Below are 16,703 nucleotides of genomic sequence, written 5' to 3' on the forward strand. Positions count from 1 at the left end.
GCGTGGGTACGGGCCGTACTACACGTACCCCTACGTCACCACAACAATGGTGGTACAGACCGTACCCACGCTCTGAGGGCGTGGGTACGGGCCGTACCACCATTGTTGGGGTGACGTAGGGGTACGCGTGGTACGGCCCGTACCCACACCCTCAGAGTGTGGGTACGGTCCATAACCCTACATCACCACAACAATGATGGTACGCCACGTGTACCCCTACATCACCACAACTCTGGTGGTACGGCCCGTACCCACGCCCTCAGAGCGTGGGTACGGTCCATACCACCATTGTTGTGGTGACGTAGGGGTACGCGTGGTACGGCCCGTACCCACGCTCTGAGGGCGTGGGTACGGACCGCATCACGCGTACCCCTAGGGCACCAGTACTTTAGTGATACAAGGCGTACACACGCCACAAATGTTGTCATAGGGCCTGGTGCAGCATCTAACCAGTATATTGGGGTGTGTGTATGCCCAGGAGAGCAGTGTACTGCACCAAGGGTACGGGCGGGTGGGTGGGTGGCTGCCTAGGATTCACAGCAGTGGACAGAGATATGGGGGTGGGTGCAGAGGACTCCCAGCAGTGGACAGAGACATGTGAGGGGTGGGTGCCTATCACTCCCAGCAGTGGACAGAGACATGGGGGTGGGTGCAGAGGACTCCCAGCAGTGGACAGAGACATGTGAGGGGTGGGTGCCTATCACTCCCAGCAGTGGACAGAGACATGGGGGTGGGTGCAGAGGACTCCCAGCAGTGGACAGAGACATGTGAGGGGTGGGTGCCGAGGACTCCCAGCAGTGGACAGAGACATGTGAGGGGTGGGTGCCTATCACTCCCAGCAGTGGACAGGGACATGGGGGTGGGTGCAGAGGACTCCCAGCAGTGGACAGAGACATGTGAGGGGTGGGTGCCTATCACTCCCAGCAGTGGACAGAGACATGTGAGGGGTGGGTGCAGAGGACTCCCAGCAGTGGACAGAGACATGTGAGGGGTGGGTGCCTATCACTCCCAGTAGTGGACAGAGACATGGGGGTGGGTGCAGAGGACTCCCAGCAGTGGACAGAGACATGTGAGGGGTGGGTGCCTATCACTCCCAGCAGTGGACAGAGACATGTGAGGGGTGGGTGCCTATCACTCCCAGCAGTGGACAGAGACATGGGGGTGGGTGCAGAGGACTCCCAGCAGTGGACAGAGACATGTGAGGGGTGGGTGCCTATCACTCCCAGCAGTGGACAGAGACATGTGAGGGGTGGGTGCAGAGGACTCCCAGCAGTGGACCGAGACATGTGAGGGGTGGGTGCAGAGGACTCCCAGTAGTGGACAGAGACATGTGAGGGGTGGGTGCCTATCACTCCCAGCAGTGGACAGAGACATGTGAAGGGTGGGTGCCTATCACTCCCAGCAGTGGACAGAGACATGGGGGTGGGTGCAGAGGACTCCCAGCAGTGGACAGAGACATGTGAGGGGTGGGTGCCTATCACTCCCAGCAGTGGACAGAGACATGGGGGTGGGTGCAGAGGACTCCCAGCAGTGGACAGAGACATGTGAGGGGTGGGTGCAGAGGACTCCCAGCAGTGGACAGAGACATGTGAGGGGTGGGTGCCTATCACTCCCAGCAGTGGACAGAGACATGTGGGGGGGGGTGCAGAGGACTACCAGCAGTGGACCGAGACATGTGAGGGGTGGGTGCAGAGGACTCCCAGTAGTGGACAGAGACATGTGAGGGGTGGGTGCCTATCACTCCCAGCAGTGGACAGAGACATGGGGGTGGGTGCAGAGGACTCCCAGCAGTGGATTGAGACATGTGAGGGGTGGGTGCCTATCACTCCCAGCAGTGGACAGAGACATGTGAGGGGTGGGTGCAGAGGACTCCCAGCAGTGGACCGAGACATGTGAGGGGTGGGTGCAGAGGACTCCCAGCAGTGGACAGAGACATGTGAGGGGTGGGTGCCTATCACTCCCAGCAGTGGACAGAGATATGTGAGGGGTGGGTGCCTATCACTTCCAGCAGTGGACAGAGACATGGGGGTGGGTGCAGAGGACTCCCAGCAGTGGACAGAGACATGTGAGGGGTGGGTGCGGAGGACTCCCAGCAGTGGACAGAGACATGTGAGGGGTGGGTGCCTATCACTCCCAGCAGTGGACAGAGACATGGGGGTGGGTGCAGAGGACTCCCAGCAGTGTACCGAGACATGTGAGGGGTGTGTGCAGAGGACACCCAGCAGTGGACAGAGACATGTGAGGGGTGGGTGCCTATCACTCCCAGCAGTGGACAGAGACATGGGGGTGTGTACATCATCCTCAGATGATCACAACTCCATGGGTGTATGAACGCATCCCCAATTTGCGACTATGTTGAGAGTGCCATAACAACACATGACTGACAGCAGTGTCCCACTCCCATGAGGATGGATATCTTTTCCCCACTGCATGACACACCACATGTGGGTGTGAGGACAAATGACACATGCATACCCACCCCTGGCGGATGCAGCACAATACACACACTGAGATCATGCCACAAGACTGTATAGTCATGTTAAAGCCTACTAAACTAAGAGAGCCAAAGGGAACACACACTGTCACGCACATCCCAGGACTGATAGGAATGTACAGATGCTGGGACAGCAACCAAGTTGTTGTCTCCCATGGAAGGAATAGGGTGGAGTTCCCACAGATACAATGCCCACAATTGTGAGTCAGGTGCCCAAATACCCTGCAGAACAAGTACCATATGTGTGCTAGGCTGGGAGTACACACATGCATAGTGCGGAAAAGGGACAATTTCTCCATGAAGGCATGGCAACATACTTAATACACAAGTACAGTGACTACCAATGATGGCACAGACGATGCAGCCGGAGACATTGCTGAGCAGGCATGGCCATAGTTGAAAGGATCCGTCACCCACAAAGGAAATGTAGACACAGGTCAGCACAAGAATTGTGCAACTCCCTGCAGGGAAGATGTCAGGTGCCACAGAGAAAGGAACACTCCTTGGGACAATGTCTCCAAACACAAAGAGCATACACGACCAAAGATTCTTTGCAGAGACCTTGTGATGGCACGCAGATACCAGGGTCCACCCCATGAGCAGCAGACTACAACATTTCCCAGACACCTAACACATTACCACCACCCCAGCTCATGGAGCATCAGCCCCAACATCAATACCTGAAAAGCAATAGTGTTCAAAGGAAAAACAAAATGCTTTATTCAGCATTAAATTAAAACGTATAAAAGGACACTATTTACAAAGGCCATAGGCCAGTCCAGATGTGAAGTCCTGGGGGGGGACACATGGCCACGCGTCTCCCCTAGTTTGCCTGCACATTAGAACCCTCAGGTTCATCGACTGGGGGGGCATCATGTGGGGAAGGACCAGGCTCCGCAGGGACAGGAGGGGGAAGGGTAGGTGTGGTGGGTGTAGGGACGGACGACTCCACCACAGGGGGTGGGGCAGCGCCAAAGGTGGAGGTTAGCACGGCGCTGCACACTTCTGCAAGCTCGTCCAGCATCTCCCCTGCACCCGAAGAAACCACAGGCCCCAAGGAGGGGGGGGGGGTCGGAGGGATGGGTTGCAGCGCTACTGGGGAGGTGGTGGACAGGGGGGGACTCAACTCCCCTCCCCGTGGAGTGCCTTGCCTGTTTGCGGGCTGGTGACCAGGTGGGGCTGAGGCCCAGCACAGCCAAGTAGGTCTCCTTCTCAGATTGTGGGGCAGAGGTGCCGAGGGGAGTGACATTGGAGGGACAGGGGAGTGAGGCATGCGGACTCGGACTGTGGCTGCGTGTCTGCCTGTGTGCCCCAGACCCAGTGGGTGTGCCTTCTTCCCCCTGAGTGTGCGTGACAGGAGGTGTGCGCTTGCCCTTCCGTGTTGGAGTGCTGCTTGTGTCTGGTGGGGTGCGTGCCTGGGAATGTCCGGGTGTGCTTGGGACAGGCATGGGAGTGGGAAGTGTGGATGGTGCAGGGGTAGGGGGAGGACGAAGCGCTGCAGGAGACTCACTGCTGCCGTCAGTGACGAGACCATGGACCTCAGCAACATCCGTTGGTCAGACATCGCTGATGACATGCCCTCCATGTACGACACCATCTGTGTCAGCAGTCTGGTGTGGCCATGAAGGACACTCAGCATCGATGTCTGGCCAACCTGCAACTGCCGCTGAATGTCCACAGACTCTGCAGTGAGGGCAGCAGGGGGGACAGGGGCAGGGGGTGCGGTGCCTGGCACGAAGGAGACATGTTGTTGCCCTACACGGACATAAGGGACCCGAGCAACTGGGAGGGCGGTGATGGGAATGGAGGGGGCGGTGACAGATGTAGTGCTGCTGCCAGCTGTTGGAGTAGCCTCCGCCCCCTCTGGGAGTTCAGCCTCGGACCCGTCAGCGTCGTAGTCGGTGTTGGTACTAGACAGGTCCTCTGCCTGACTCCCCTTGCCCTCCGTGCCACTTGCTTCGGCAGACTCGCCAGCACTGGTGGCACCGGTGCTGGATCCCTCCTTCAGGTCCGTGCAGGTGTCTCCCTCGGTGTCCCCCGATGATGCTGTGGGCAAGGTGAAGATACAGAAAATAATCAGTCACCTGTATACATCTGACACATGAGTCCAAACAAAATAGGTCACAGTGCATATCAGGAAATGCATCATGAGTGACATCTAGAATACTCCGCACATATGTAAGCCCTGCACTCCCCAGTTGGTTGACCCACCATGCCACTTGGAAACAATGAAAATTAGGACACAACAGCAAATAACTCGACATCCAATTATACAGAGACGCTAGTGTCTGGGAACAGTTGAGCACAGCCAGACTATGAAGGCATGCCACCTCTTGTTCACTGTGAAAGAAACAGTATTGGTGCACCCAAGGCCAAATACCAGACGCCAATGCTGAAGGTATCCCCACACTCAGAGACCTGTGAGTACTTTGGAAACCCAAAAGAAATACATTGTGAACCCTTGGGAATAACAACACTTTACACAATCGACATGTTTGGAATGTGTGAATGTGCCACTTTTTGATCAGAACACACATGTGCCTGTATAACAGAAGTCACACAAGGAGGTGCACACAAAACTACATTTACACAGTCATTGTATGAGCTGCCAGCCTAATTCAAATAAGCCACTGTTAAGAAGAAATGGGGTCTCAGTAAGTACATATACATGGCACCACGGTGGTCTGGATGACTTGACACTCGTAAGTTGGTATCAGCAACAACCAAGGACTTACCCAAATGCAGCCACACTGTGAGAACATGTATATGTATAATCTCAAAGCAATTTTTTTCCGAACTGTGCCTTTGTTTTAAATGTGCCAGCGTGTCCCAGAAAAGTGTAAAGGTGGTGTCTTTTGCACTTCCTTGGGAGACATCTGTCATGCAGGCACACTATTGTCCTTCACAACAAAACATCAAAGTCAAGCATATAAACTATTGAGACATGTTGACAAGTGTAGTGAGTGCCAACGTACAAGACTTCTTGACTAACAACTTGAATCATGCTACCTGTCACATGGCCATCCGTACCATGATGACACATTTGGCAACACATCTGACCCACTACCTGTCATGTGGAGTGGCACACATGTCCAAACACAGGACAATACATTAGCTAATGGCCCTGCAATTGTGTCGGAATAAGGAGCACCTGCACTGAGGAGACACCCTCATGGGAACCAAGATTGTCCACACAGATGTCAGCACACACAGACCAAACTACGTAGCATCTGGACCACACACCGGTGCCAAAAATGGATGAGCAGGAACCATGTCTTTCAACTTTTGACACATGCTGCAAAGCACAAACATTAAACCCTGCACAACATGACTGGGTCACTGCATGTTGAGTGTCTGTCCAGACAATTATCACACACAGGTCAGACCTGGCAAGGAGACATAAGTTTTGGACATGTAGGCCTTGCCCGCACAAACCCCCCCTACCTGAGACAATGTGATTGAGACAGAGCAAGTACTTACACCTCTTAATCTGGTTTTACTAAAATGTGCATCAAGAACTCCTAAATGTACTCAACATCACCTCGTGAGGCTGACCACACATATTAGTGACAAACAACCATCATCAGATAGTTGTACATAGACACACAGGCACTGGCCAGTGTGAGCATGCACAAGCCAAATGGGGTCACCCTGTACAGTGGACACATGTAGCACACTTTACGTGAATACAAATGAGGCCAGGGAACAATGCCACAGAGGCCAACCTATGCTGAACACACAGAGAATGGGCACAGTGTTGGATGACACACATGATTCCTAGGAAAAGGTGTCTCAGGGGACTGTAGAGGGCACACTGCTCCATGGTCCTGGAATGATCTGACTGTAACAGGAGCAACCGTCCCGGCACTATGCATATCTTCCACTCAAGCACATCATGTCTAAGGCCACAACATCGGTCATGCATGCTGCAAGTCTGTTCATTTTAAACCTTACACTCCTATGTTGAGACTCAGCATCAGTGCCAACAATAGACCCCCAAATGACTGAACAGGACAGGGCACAGGCAAGGTACCAACACATGTCACAGACCAACCCCACACATGAGGCAGCAAGCATTGTGCACTTGGATTAACTAGCGGCCTAGATGACCATGTGCAAGAGTGATTACACACAGACCAGGGAACACATGTCAAGGAGGGGAAGGGAGGAAGAACAGCCCCGGTTGACTTGGGGGAACTGGATATGCACTGCACATATAAACCCTGGCTGTGTATCCATGCGACTGAGCACTTCCAAAAGATGGTGACACACAACAAACACACATGTACCTACCCCCTCCTTGCTGCTGTCCCTCCTGTAACCGCCTATCCATCTCAGGGAAGCCCACCGCCAGGACACGCTTCATCTGGTGGGTCAGTCGTCAACGACCGCTGTGGGGGCGTGGAGGTGAGTCCCCCAGCAGGACCCAGGCGATCCTCCTGGTCCAGCACCGGATGTCCTGCAAGCGTTTCCTCACTTGGACTAGGCGCCGACTGCGACCCTCCACCGATATCACGGCCCTGACAGCCCGCTTCCAAATGTTCCCCTTCTCGTAGGCGGTTACCTGTGAGGATCACAAAGTGAGACAACATCACTACACCTGCTCCATGTCACAGAGACACACATTTGAACATCTTTGATTTGTTGAACAGGGCATAGTATGCTGCCAACTAATAGCACCTCTGTCATAGGGACATTAGCCTCTGTGGAAGCCCCAATGCACTACATGGCATTGAAAGTACACAGGTGGCATGAGGGGTGCGAAACACTCCCTGATCATGGCACACACTGTGCATCACAAGCAACACAAGGCTGATGGACAGCACTTCAAAGCAGTCACATGCCCCAGGCCGCTGACACAACCTCAGCAGAGTACACAGAGACACACAGGCACAGATCAATCACCTGCCATTGGCAACAGCGGATACAAACCTCACTCTGCATATGTGCCACTTGCCTGGGGGGTGTCACAGGTGTGGGGCTAGCTCAGCAGGTCAGACACACAGCACGGCTTCCTTCTCACATCAGATGGGTAGAGCAGTTGCCTCCTCCATGCAGCTGTGGTGCAACACTCCACATAGACACTCACCCACATGACAAGGAACATTCACACACATCAATGTCCAGGGGGCGTACACATCATTTGGACACTCTCACCACAGCTCCACTCAACTCATACATATCTGTGGGTACAGTCACCTGTCACACCGGGGGGACCACTGAATCACCTCAGGACTATAGAACAAAAATGCCCAAGAGGATTAGCCAGGCTGAATGTGCCATGCACCATGCAGTGAATGTCACAGTAAGCACAATGCAAGTGAGGAGTGCAGACATAAACTACATCATGCTCTGCATGAGAGACATAAGCCATTCCCCCCTCCTGGGACCCACTCTAAACAACATTGCATATCTGTCACACCTGGACACAATGCCAGAAGTGACAGTCACAAAAAAGGTGCACAGTCAAAGGTAGTGGAGTCAGCACTCACCTGCTCCCCTGGTCTCCCATACAGGCTGGGATACTGTGGGAGGATGACATCCAGCAAGTCCTCATTCTCCTCCTGGGTGAATGGCTGGGCCCTCTCCACAGACCTTGACATGGTGCCAGAGGAAGCAAAGACAGCAGCAGTGGTGTCGAATGAAAGGTTGTGCAGGCAAGTGCCCTCTCATGGGTTCTGGCTGACTTATATCTGCCTTGCTGGGCTGTTTCATTTACAGGAGTACAGAGTGATTGGTCAGACTCATGTGCATCCTACGTTTCCTCCAATCCCTTTAAACATACATCAGTGAGTGCCTTTGCATGGTTCAAAATTTGAGCATCATGTCAAGTCAACAACCACTTTGCAACATTGTATATTGTCTCCAACCGACTTTTGCTGGCCACCTGATGGAAAAATTTGAACTGGAAACTCGGTCTCCATGACAACCAGCATGCATTTAGGCCATAATACTTGTCCCTCATGTGTCCCCTATGTAATTTTACAATCCACACACAGGTACGGTGCGTTTGACACCTACCCCTACGGCACAAGTTGCACAGGCCGTTTGACACGTACGTGTACTACCGTAGTACACGTACGTGTACGACCAGTGTGTACACGTACGTGTACAAGCAGTGTGTACACGTACGTGTACGAGCAGTGTGTACACGTACAAGTACGAGCAGTGTGTACACGTACGTGTACGAGCAGTGTGTACACGTATGTGTACCACCAGTGTGTACACGTACGTGTACCACCGTAGTACACGTACGTGTACTACCGTAGTACACGTATGTGTACGACCAGTGTGTACACGTACGTGTACGAGCAGTGTGTACAAGTACGTGTACGAGCAGTGTGTACACGTACGTGTACCACCGCAGTACACGTACATGTACTACCGTAGTACACGTCCGTGTACTACCATAGTACACGTGTACTACCGTAGTACACGTACGTGTACACACTGGTCGTACACGTACATGTGTACGGTCCGTACACACATGCGTACTCCTTCGCCAACACCAATATAGTGATACGGACCGTACCCACGCCCTTAGAGCGTGTGTACGGTGCGTTTCACATCTTACACTGGTGATAGGAGGCGCACAGGAAAGGAATGGAGGTCTCAGACTCGCACAAGGCTGTACATTAAGTCATTGTCAGTGCAGTCCTTCTTGTGCAGGGCCTATGTGTGTCAGGCAGTGATATGGCACATGTTTCCTCATGTTTTAGCACAATAGATGTGTGATGACCTGTGTACACATGCCATGTGTGATGGGGCACTATGTGGCACACTTCCCCTTCACACTTTGCACATGTGTGCATGTAGTACAAACGTGTAAAGCACAGCATCACTGGTATGGCACAGTCACCAACACCCGCAACTGTCCCCTGATGCCAGGGACACTAACACCTGACATCTAACTACCAGCGTGCCCCGATGTGACTATGTTGTGTGTGTCATGTGTTCCCATGAGCTTGCTGTTGGTGTTCCGTCAACTGCATCTGCTGTTGCTGCATCCAACATGTGTCTGTGTGTAGATGGCCATAGCACACATATACGCACACCATGCCACATGTGGGTTTACACGTTACGTGTATCTGGATGCTTTGAACATGTTTTTTTTTACATGAGGACATATCTACGTCGTCTCCATGTCAGTGTTTTCATTTTTCAGGTGTACCCCTTCATCGCAATGTGTGTGAGCTGCCAATTTTTAATGACATGTGCCCTGTGCGTCTAGCTTGCCGCCAGCTGTCTGTATGAGATGACATCCTTCAAATGCAGATTTGTGGATGTATGCCACTCCTGTGATGTCTCTGGCTGTTCACTTACACTGTCCCACAGCTAGTTTCAGGGCATGTAATGTAGAACTGATGTAGGAATGAAGAGCCAGCTACGTTTGTAGCTGGCTCTTCGTAGGAGTCTCACCTAGCTGGCATACGTGTCCTGGATGTATTGCACAGACCAGACTCTGTATTTAGCAGATGCGTATTAGCAGTTGAACATGTGCTCAGTTAATTGACATTGATGTTGTAATGTACTCACTCTTCGTTATTCCTTCCAAATTTCTGCAGGGCACCGCCTCTCCCCTGACCAATGCCAGACTTGGGTGCCATGAGGGAACGTGACTGCATAAGACGCTACCGCTTCTCGCAAGAGTTGATTGAGCACTTGACCGCCCGGCTGGAACCAAACCTCCAACCGCAACACAGGTATACTACTGCGCTGAACCCCAAGATGAAGGTGATAGCAGCCCTACATTTTTTTGCCACCTGTACGTTTCAATTCACCATAGCTGATGTTGGTGGCATGTCCTAGACCATGTTCAGCCGTGTCCTGCATGATGTTTTAGAAGCCATGTTGGAGCACCTGGATGAATTCATCCATTTTCCGACTCGTGAGCAGTTGACAGGTGTCAAGGGTGAGTTCTATGCTCTGGGAGGGATGCCCCATGTAATTGGGTCCATTGATGGGACACATGTGGCTTTTGTACCACCACAGGCACAGGAGGTAGTCTATCGCAACCAAAAACATTATCACTCTATTAATGCCCTTGTGGTGTGTCTACTTAACATGCTGATTTCCCATGTCTGTGCACGTTTTCCAGGGTCAGCACACGCTGCCTACATCATGAGGCGTAGCAGGGTGCCACAAATGATGCTGCGGCTGCACAACGAACGAGCATGTCTTGTTGGTGGGTATACTCTGTTTGTCCTGTATTTAGCGGTATCTTTGTATCTTACGGCATCTCCTGATCCACTTCTTTACATGATGTTTCCATGTAGGGGACTCTGGCTATCCCAAAATGCCATGGCTGATGATGCCTCTCCTCAACCCCAGAACAGCTGCAGATCACCGTTACAACAACGCCCATGGGCAGACCAGGCGAGTGATTGAGAGGACGTTTGGCCTCCTGAAGAGCCGATTCCGGTGCCTTCACAAGACAGGCGGGTCCCTCCCATATGCACCGGTGAAGGTCTGCAAAATCTTCATCGTGTGCTGCATGCTGCACAACATGGCAGTGGAGAAAGCTGTGCCACTCATCCTGGATCCGGATGAGCAGGAACATCCACCCGTGGAGGATGAAGGGCTTGGTCACGTGGCAAGTGAGCAGGAGGAGGAGGAGGAGGAGGAGGAGGAGGACATCCGGAGTCAGCTCACACGCAACTTCTTCTCATAACGGTGAGTCCCTGGGTCTGAGTGTGCACGCTTGGAGCCTTGTGTGGCATGTGTTGCAATGTGTGTGTCCAGCTGACTGTATGCTAAGTGACTTAGAGGTGTGTTCTGATGTGTCACTCGAGTGATGATGTCATTCCACACATTTTAGCTGAGACAGTAAATTTAAAACTAGCATGGTGACAACCTTATTTCTGTAGAGTAAATGACCATGCATGCGGATGACTATCTTTTCTCTGACTTCTTGTGTGTCTGCCATCCCCAAGTAGTTGCGCATGCTGTCTGCTCGTATCATCGTTGGGCTCCTGCTATTCCTCATGAGTATTGCAACGTGTGCTAAATCAGCGTTACATGTACGGACATGGTGAAAAGTCTCCTTTGGGTAAGGATTGCAACAAGGCATTTTGGGTGTGGTAGGTGTTTGGAATGTGTGGGCACTGCTCCTGTGCAGGTTTTGTTACTATGCATACATGTCGACTCACCATGGGGCACATGACATGTAGCATGACTCCCATGAATTGATAGTCACCCTACGTGACAGTCATCTGTAATGGGATTGTGGATTCTGATGAAGGCATCAATGTGTGTAAAACTTCCCTCTGAAACATACGGTATGCTACGGGTGGACATAGTGTGCAATTCTGGTCTGTACCTTCGCTGGGCGCAGTGGCGTGCGCCTATAATCCTAGCTACTTGGGAGGCTGAGGCTGCTGGATCGCTTGAGTCCAGGAGTTCTGGGCTGCTGTGTGCTATGCCGATCGGGTGTCCACACTAAGTTCGGCATCGATATGGTGATTCTGTGGAAGCTCAGAATAACCAGGTCGCCCAAAGAGGGGTGAATCGGCCCAGGTCGGAAACGGAGCAGGTCAAAACCCCCGTGCTGATCAGTAGTGGGATCGCGCCTGTGAATAGCCACTGTAAACCAGCCTGGGCAACACAGTGAGACGCAGTCTTTTTTTCTCTTTTTAAAGGGGTACAAATATCACTTTAAGTGCTTTTGAATCTATCCTGCCACTGCCTTACTTGCTGGGCCATTTCTCCTGCTATCACCGCCGCGAGGACTACACCGCCCAACGCGCCCTGCGGCAGGAAGCCGCCCACGCCTCTACCGCGCCCGGAGGCGCTTTAAGAGCGAGGAGAGCCCCGGTGGAGCGGGGCTCTATCCGCTGTTACTCCTGCCACTGCCTTACTTGCTGGGCCATTTCTCATGCTATCACCGCCGCGAGGACTACACCGCCCAACGCGCCCTGCGGCAGGAAGCCGCCCACGCCTCTACCGCGCCCGGAGGCGCTTTAAGAGTGAGGAGAGCCCCGGTGGAGCGGGGCTCTATCCGCTGTTACTCCTGCCACTGCCTTACTTGCTGGGCCATTTCTCCTGCTATCACCGCCGCGAGGACTACACCGCCCAATGCGCCCTGCGGCAGGAAGCCGTCCACGCCTCTACCGCGCCCGGAGGCGCTTTAAGAGCGAGGAGAGCCCCGGTGGAGCGGGGCTCTATCCGCTGTTACTCTTGCCACTGCCTTACTTGCTGGGCCATTTCTCCTGCTATCACCGCCGCGAGGACTACACCGCCCAACGCGCCCTGCGGCAGGAAGCCGCCCACACCTCTACCGCGCCCGGAGGTGCTTTAAGAGCGAGGAGAGCCCCTGCGTACCGGGACGTGCGCGGGCGACGCCGGGCTAAGCCCGGGCAAAGGGCGGGCCGTCTGTGGCCGTCCGGAGCTGTAGTGGGCTAGGCTGGGCCATTCCCCTAAATTGTGCTACACAGACTTCGAGACTGTGTGTCCTAACACCCGGCTGATCCTCAAGGTTTGCATCTTTTATGGATTTCCTGGTTTTGGCTATTGTTGTTGTTATAAGCGCAGTTAGGGCTCTGATTGGTATACGCTATGGCGAAAATTCATAGTAAGGGCTCTATAGTGGGGGGTCAGGGACCCTAGATGCTTATTTAAAAAGAGCGGAAAATGCAGTTTCAAGGGAAATAGAAATGGTGGAAAGGAGGTTGTCACTGGAGCCTTTAACCCAGTTTAACTCAGTGTTACAACCTGGTGATTCTATTGCAGATATTGGCTCTATTCAGGCCACTTATCCTCCTCCTTCTGGGCTTGTATTAGAGTCCAGGCCTGTTACTGCCCCCCTCCTTATGAACGTCTCTAGCCCTTCTCTTTCACCTCCAGCTACTCGAACTAGGCAGTTAAAGATCCCTCCTGTCGCCCCTGCTAAAGCATCCAAAGGAAAGAGGAAAGCTAATTATGCTCCTAAAGGAAGTCGTCAACAAGCTAAACAACCCAGGATTAAGGATTCTGTTCATGGGTTGGATCGACCGGAATGTAGTTTGGTGGCTCAGTCAACGCCTGATAAGGGCAATAGGCTTACTGAACATTTGATTCAAGGGGACATAGTCACCACGGGGGCTAAGTCGGATGACTTGATTAAGCTTATGGATGAGCGTTTGAGAGCGATTATTTCGCCGGTCATGGATAGACTTAGTAAGATTGACGATAGACTTGTCCTCATTGAACATCATATAGCGGGTCAGATTGTACCAGTGTTGAGGCAAAATCCACCTGATTTTCTCCCTCTAAGTGTAGTTACATCTAGAGTGTCCGAACTGGTAGAGTCTTTGACGACCCCCGTTGCGGGCCCCATAAACCCCCCTCCACCTGTTCTGGGAACAAATTGTGGTGTTGTTTGCAGGTTGAGGGGTCATACTGAAGGAGTAAGTTCACGGGGGGAGTTTACATGTAAGGAGCGTCCTTTACACTTGCCACCGGAGGCCTGCCCATATACTGTCATTTTGGCTAATGTCCCGAAAATTTGTGACGGCAAGGAAGAGCATTGGTCCTCCTTAAAAAATAAAGCCCTTCACTATTTGGCTAGCAAGACAGTTTTGGGGCGCAACCTTTATGATTGCTTTAAAATGGTGAGAAGAGTGCCTTGGGTGGGGAAGTCCAACAAGGCACTAAAGGGTGATTGTGTTGTTGTGAATTTTAGCTCCCCCGACATAGTAGATCATATCTTGAAGCAAGCAGGGTCGATTAGAATACAGCAGGACTATGTTAATGTTCTCCCGTTGGGCTTTTTTTATCCACCTCATTATTTGGGGCCTGCGGGACCTAGAGAACACATCTTTCAATATGCCCCTGTAAGTAAACCATTGGCATTAAGTAATAGATATGAGGTCCTTAGTACTTTAGATGTCGATGACTGACTCAGCATTGATAGAGCTTATGCCTATAATGATGTATCTAGAGTACTCCTTCCCAATTTCTCCGGGTCTTTATCCTCTAGGGTACCTGCTGCGGTAAATACTGCCAACCTTAGTGTTTCGACAGATAAAATGTTACTTCTACAGACAGAGTACTACAAAAGAGACATTCAGATGTGTATTGAAGAAGCCCCTATAGTTGGGAGTGGTATAGTTCCTACTATTGATCCTGTTAATTTAACTGCTGAGTTGCCTGTCCACGGAATGGAAGTTGTTTCACAACCTCTCTCACTTAATCTGGAGGAGTCCACATCACAAGAGCTAAGGTGTGTAGAGGGTACTCCAGCAATGGACATGATTACTACTTTATCATGGAACATTGCTGGTTTGCGCTCTAAAAGAGGCGATCAAAATTGGAGGGCTTTTCTTTCTATTTATCATATAATCGCCCTCCAAGAAACATGGGAGGATAAAGACCCCTACTATTTGGACGGGTATCAGTCTTTTATTAAATTTGCTGTGCCTTCCGTTATGGGGAGACCACGAGGTGGTCTTTTGTTCCTATTCAGCCTAAAATTATGATATAGTATGGAGCTGTTAGTGACTAATTCCTCACATATTTTAGCGGTGAAAATGGAAGGTGTTAACCTGCCATCATTATTGGTGGTTAACTTTTATAATTCATTTACTAGGTGTGATGAATTAGAGCATCTTAAAGCACTGTTCACCTTCCTGGACGAGTATGATGCAATTAATGTTAGACCCTATTTTCTTTTACTTTTTGGCGATTTTAATATTCATGTATGTCTTCTTAATTGTTTTGGTAATAACAATCATGATTTCTGCCCACAAGAGGTTACCCATTTTAAACATTCTAAGGGTGGGATATATCTGGAGAGTATGGTATCTGCCTTCCACTTATATACCCCTGTTCAAGACTCATTGGTTCCTGTCCCTACGTTTACGGGTCAAGGTCGTGGTAGTACGATTGATTATATCTTCGTATCCCGCCTCATGAAGGACTTATTGGGTTCTTTCCGTGTTATCCAAAATGCCTTAAGTAACCATAATTCTCTTATTATGGAAGTCAAAGTTAAGGCCTTGATTATAGATGGCTCACTGCCTTTGATTTCTAATACAAACCTAGTGCCTATTAGCCAGGGAAGACGATTGAGATGGGAGGTTATTACCCCGGCTGATTTCCTTGAAAATCTATAGGAAAGTAATAAAGAGGATTTTAGTCTATGTCTTTCGGTAGCAGCGCTACCGCTGGAAATTCTTGGCGCTTTTGATAGGATAACCAAACAAGTTGTGGGTAATCTTACCAGCCATGGGAGACCAAGGCCCAAGAAATTTAAAAACTGGTTTGACCATGCTTGCCTTAGCGCACACTCCGCTCTCTTGTCGGCTTTGAAAGAAACCGGCAAAAATCCAAGTAAGATTGCAGAGGCAAGAAGATTTTACAAAAAAACAATAAAGGACAGGAAAACTCAGTTAAGAAACAAGGCATGGGATGATTTGTCAGACGCAAGTGTTCTGAAAAATAGTACCCAGTTCTGGAAGGTGATTAATAGCCCACTTTTCGATGAACTGGAGAATACTAATAAAGAGTGTCTCATCCCGCCAGATAGTTGGGTGGCCCATTTCAGTGGCCTTTATGCGGAGATTCAAGAACTTAACCCAGTAAACTTTGCGGATAGCATATTAGCCTCAAGAATCCTCTTTAAGGAAGAAGAAGTCCTGGAAGCCATTGAGTCAATGGCAAAAGGTAAAGCTCCAGGCCCGGATGGTGTTCCTGCGGACCTTTATAGGGCAGATCCAAGGTTCTGGGCAAAACTTTTAACCTGTGTTTTTAATGCGGCATCTGTGGCCGGTGCTCCTAAGTCTTGGGGCAAAGCTGTTATTGTCCCATTATTTAAAAAAGGTTCAAGAGAAGATCCGGCTTGCTATCGGCCTATTTCTCTTTTGGATTCTGCCATGAAAGTAATGGGTAAAGTTGTCCTTGCCTGTTTAACAAATTGGTTGGAGGAGAAATCCATAATCTCTGACCTACAATACGGGTTTAGACAAGGAAAGGGTACAGTAGGTCAATGCCTTAATTTACATCCCATTATTGGGAAATACACCGTCGCTAAGCAGGGGGACTTTCATTTAGCTTTTATGGATTTGTCCACTGCTTTCGACCTTGTAAACCGGCAAAAATTATGGGCTTTATTAGCTGTTTTGGGGCTTGACCCAGTATTGATTTCATTTTTGGCTGTTATTTATAAGGACACTACCGCTGTTGTCCGCTATAGTGATGACGGGAGCCTGTCAAATGCTTGGCAGGTAAGGCG

The 16,703-nt window shown here is 50.9% G+C and overlaps 1 protein-coding gene and 1 non-coding gene across 6 annotated transcripts in view; one reads left to right on the plus strand and one right to left on the minus strand.

Moving 5' to 3' along the window:
- The window catches only part of LOC146784025 (SEC14-like protein 2), a 418,275-nt gene that overhangs the window by 247,352 nt on the left and 154,220 nt on the right, over positions 1 to 16,703 (minus strand). The window lies entirely within an intron of this gene.
- Positions 11,818 to 12,117, plus strand: LOC146784030 (signal recognition particle RNA). Its single transcript, XR_014971294.1, has one exon.

This window comes from Triturus cristatus, chromosome 11 (genome assembly GCF_964204655.1).
Source record: "Triturus cristatus chromosome 11, aTriCri1.1, whole genome shotgun sequence".
Classification (NCBI taxonomy): domain Eukaryota; kingdom Metazoa; phylum Chordata; class Amphibia; order Caudata; family Salamandridae; genus Triturus; species Triturus cristatus.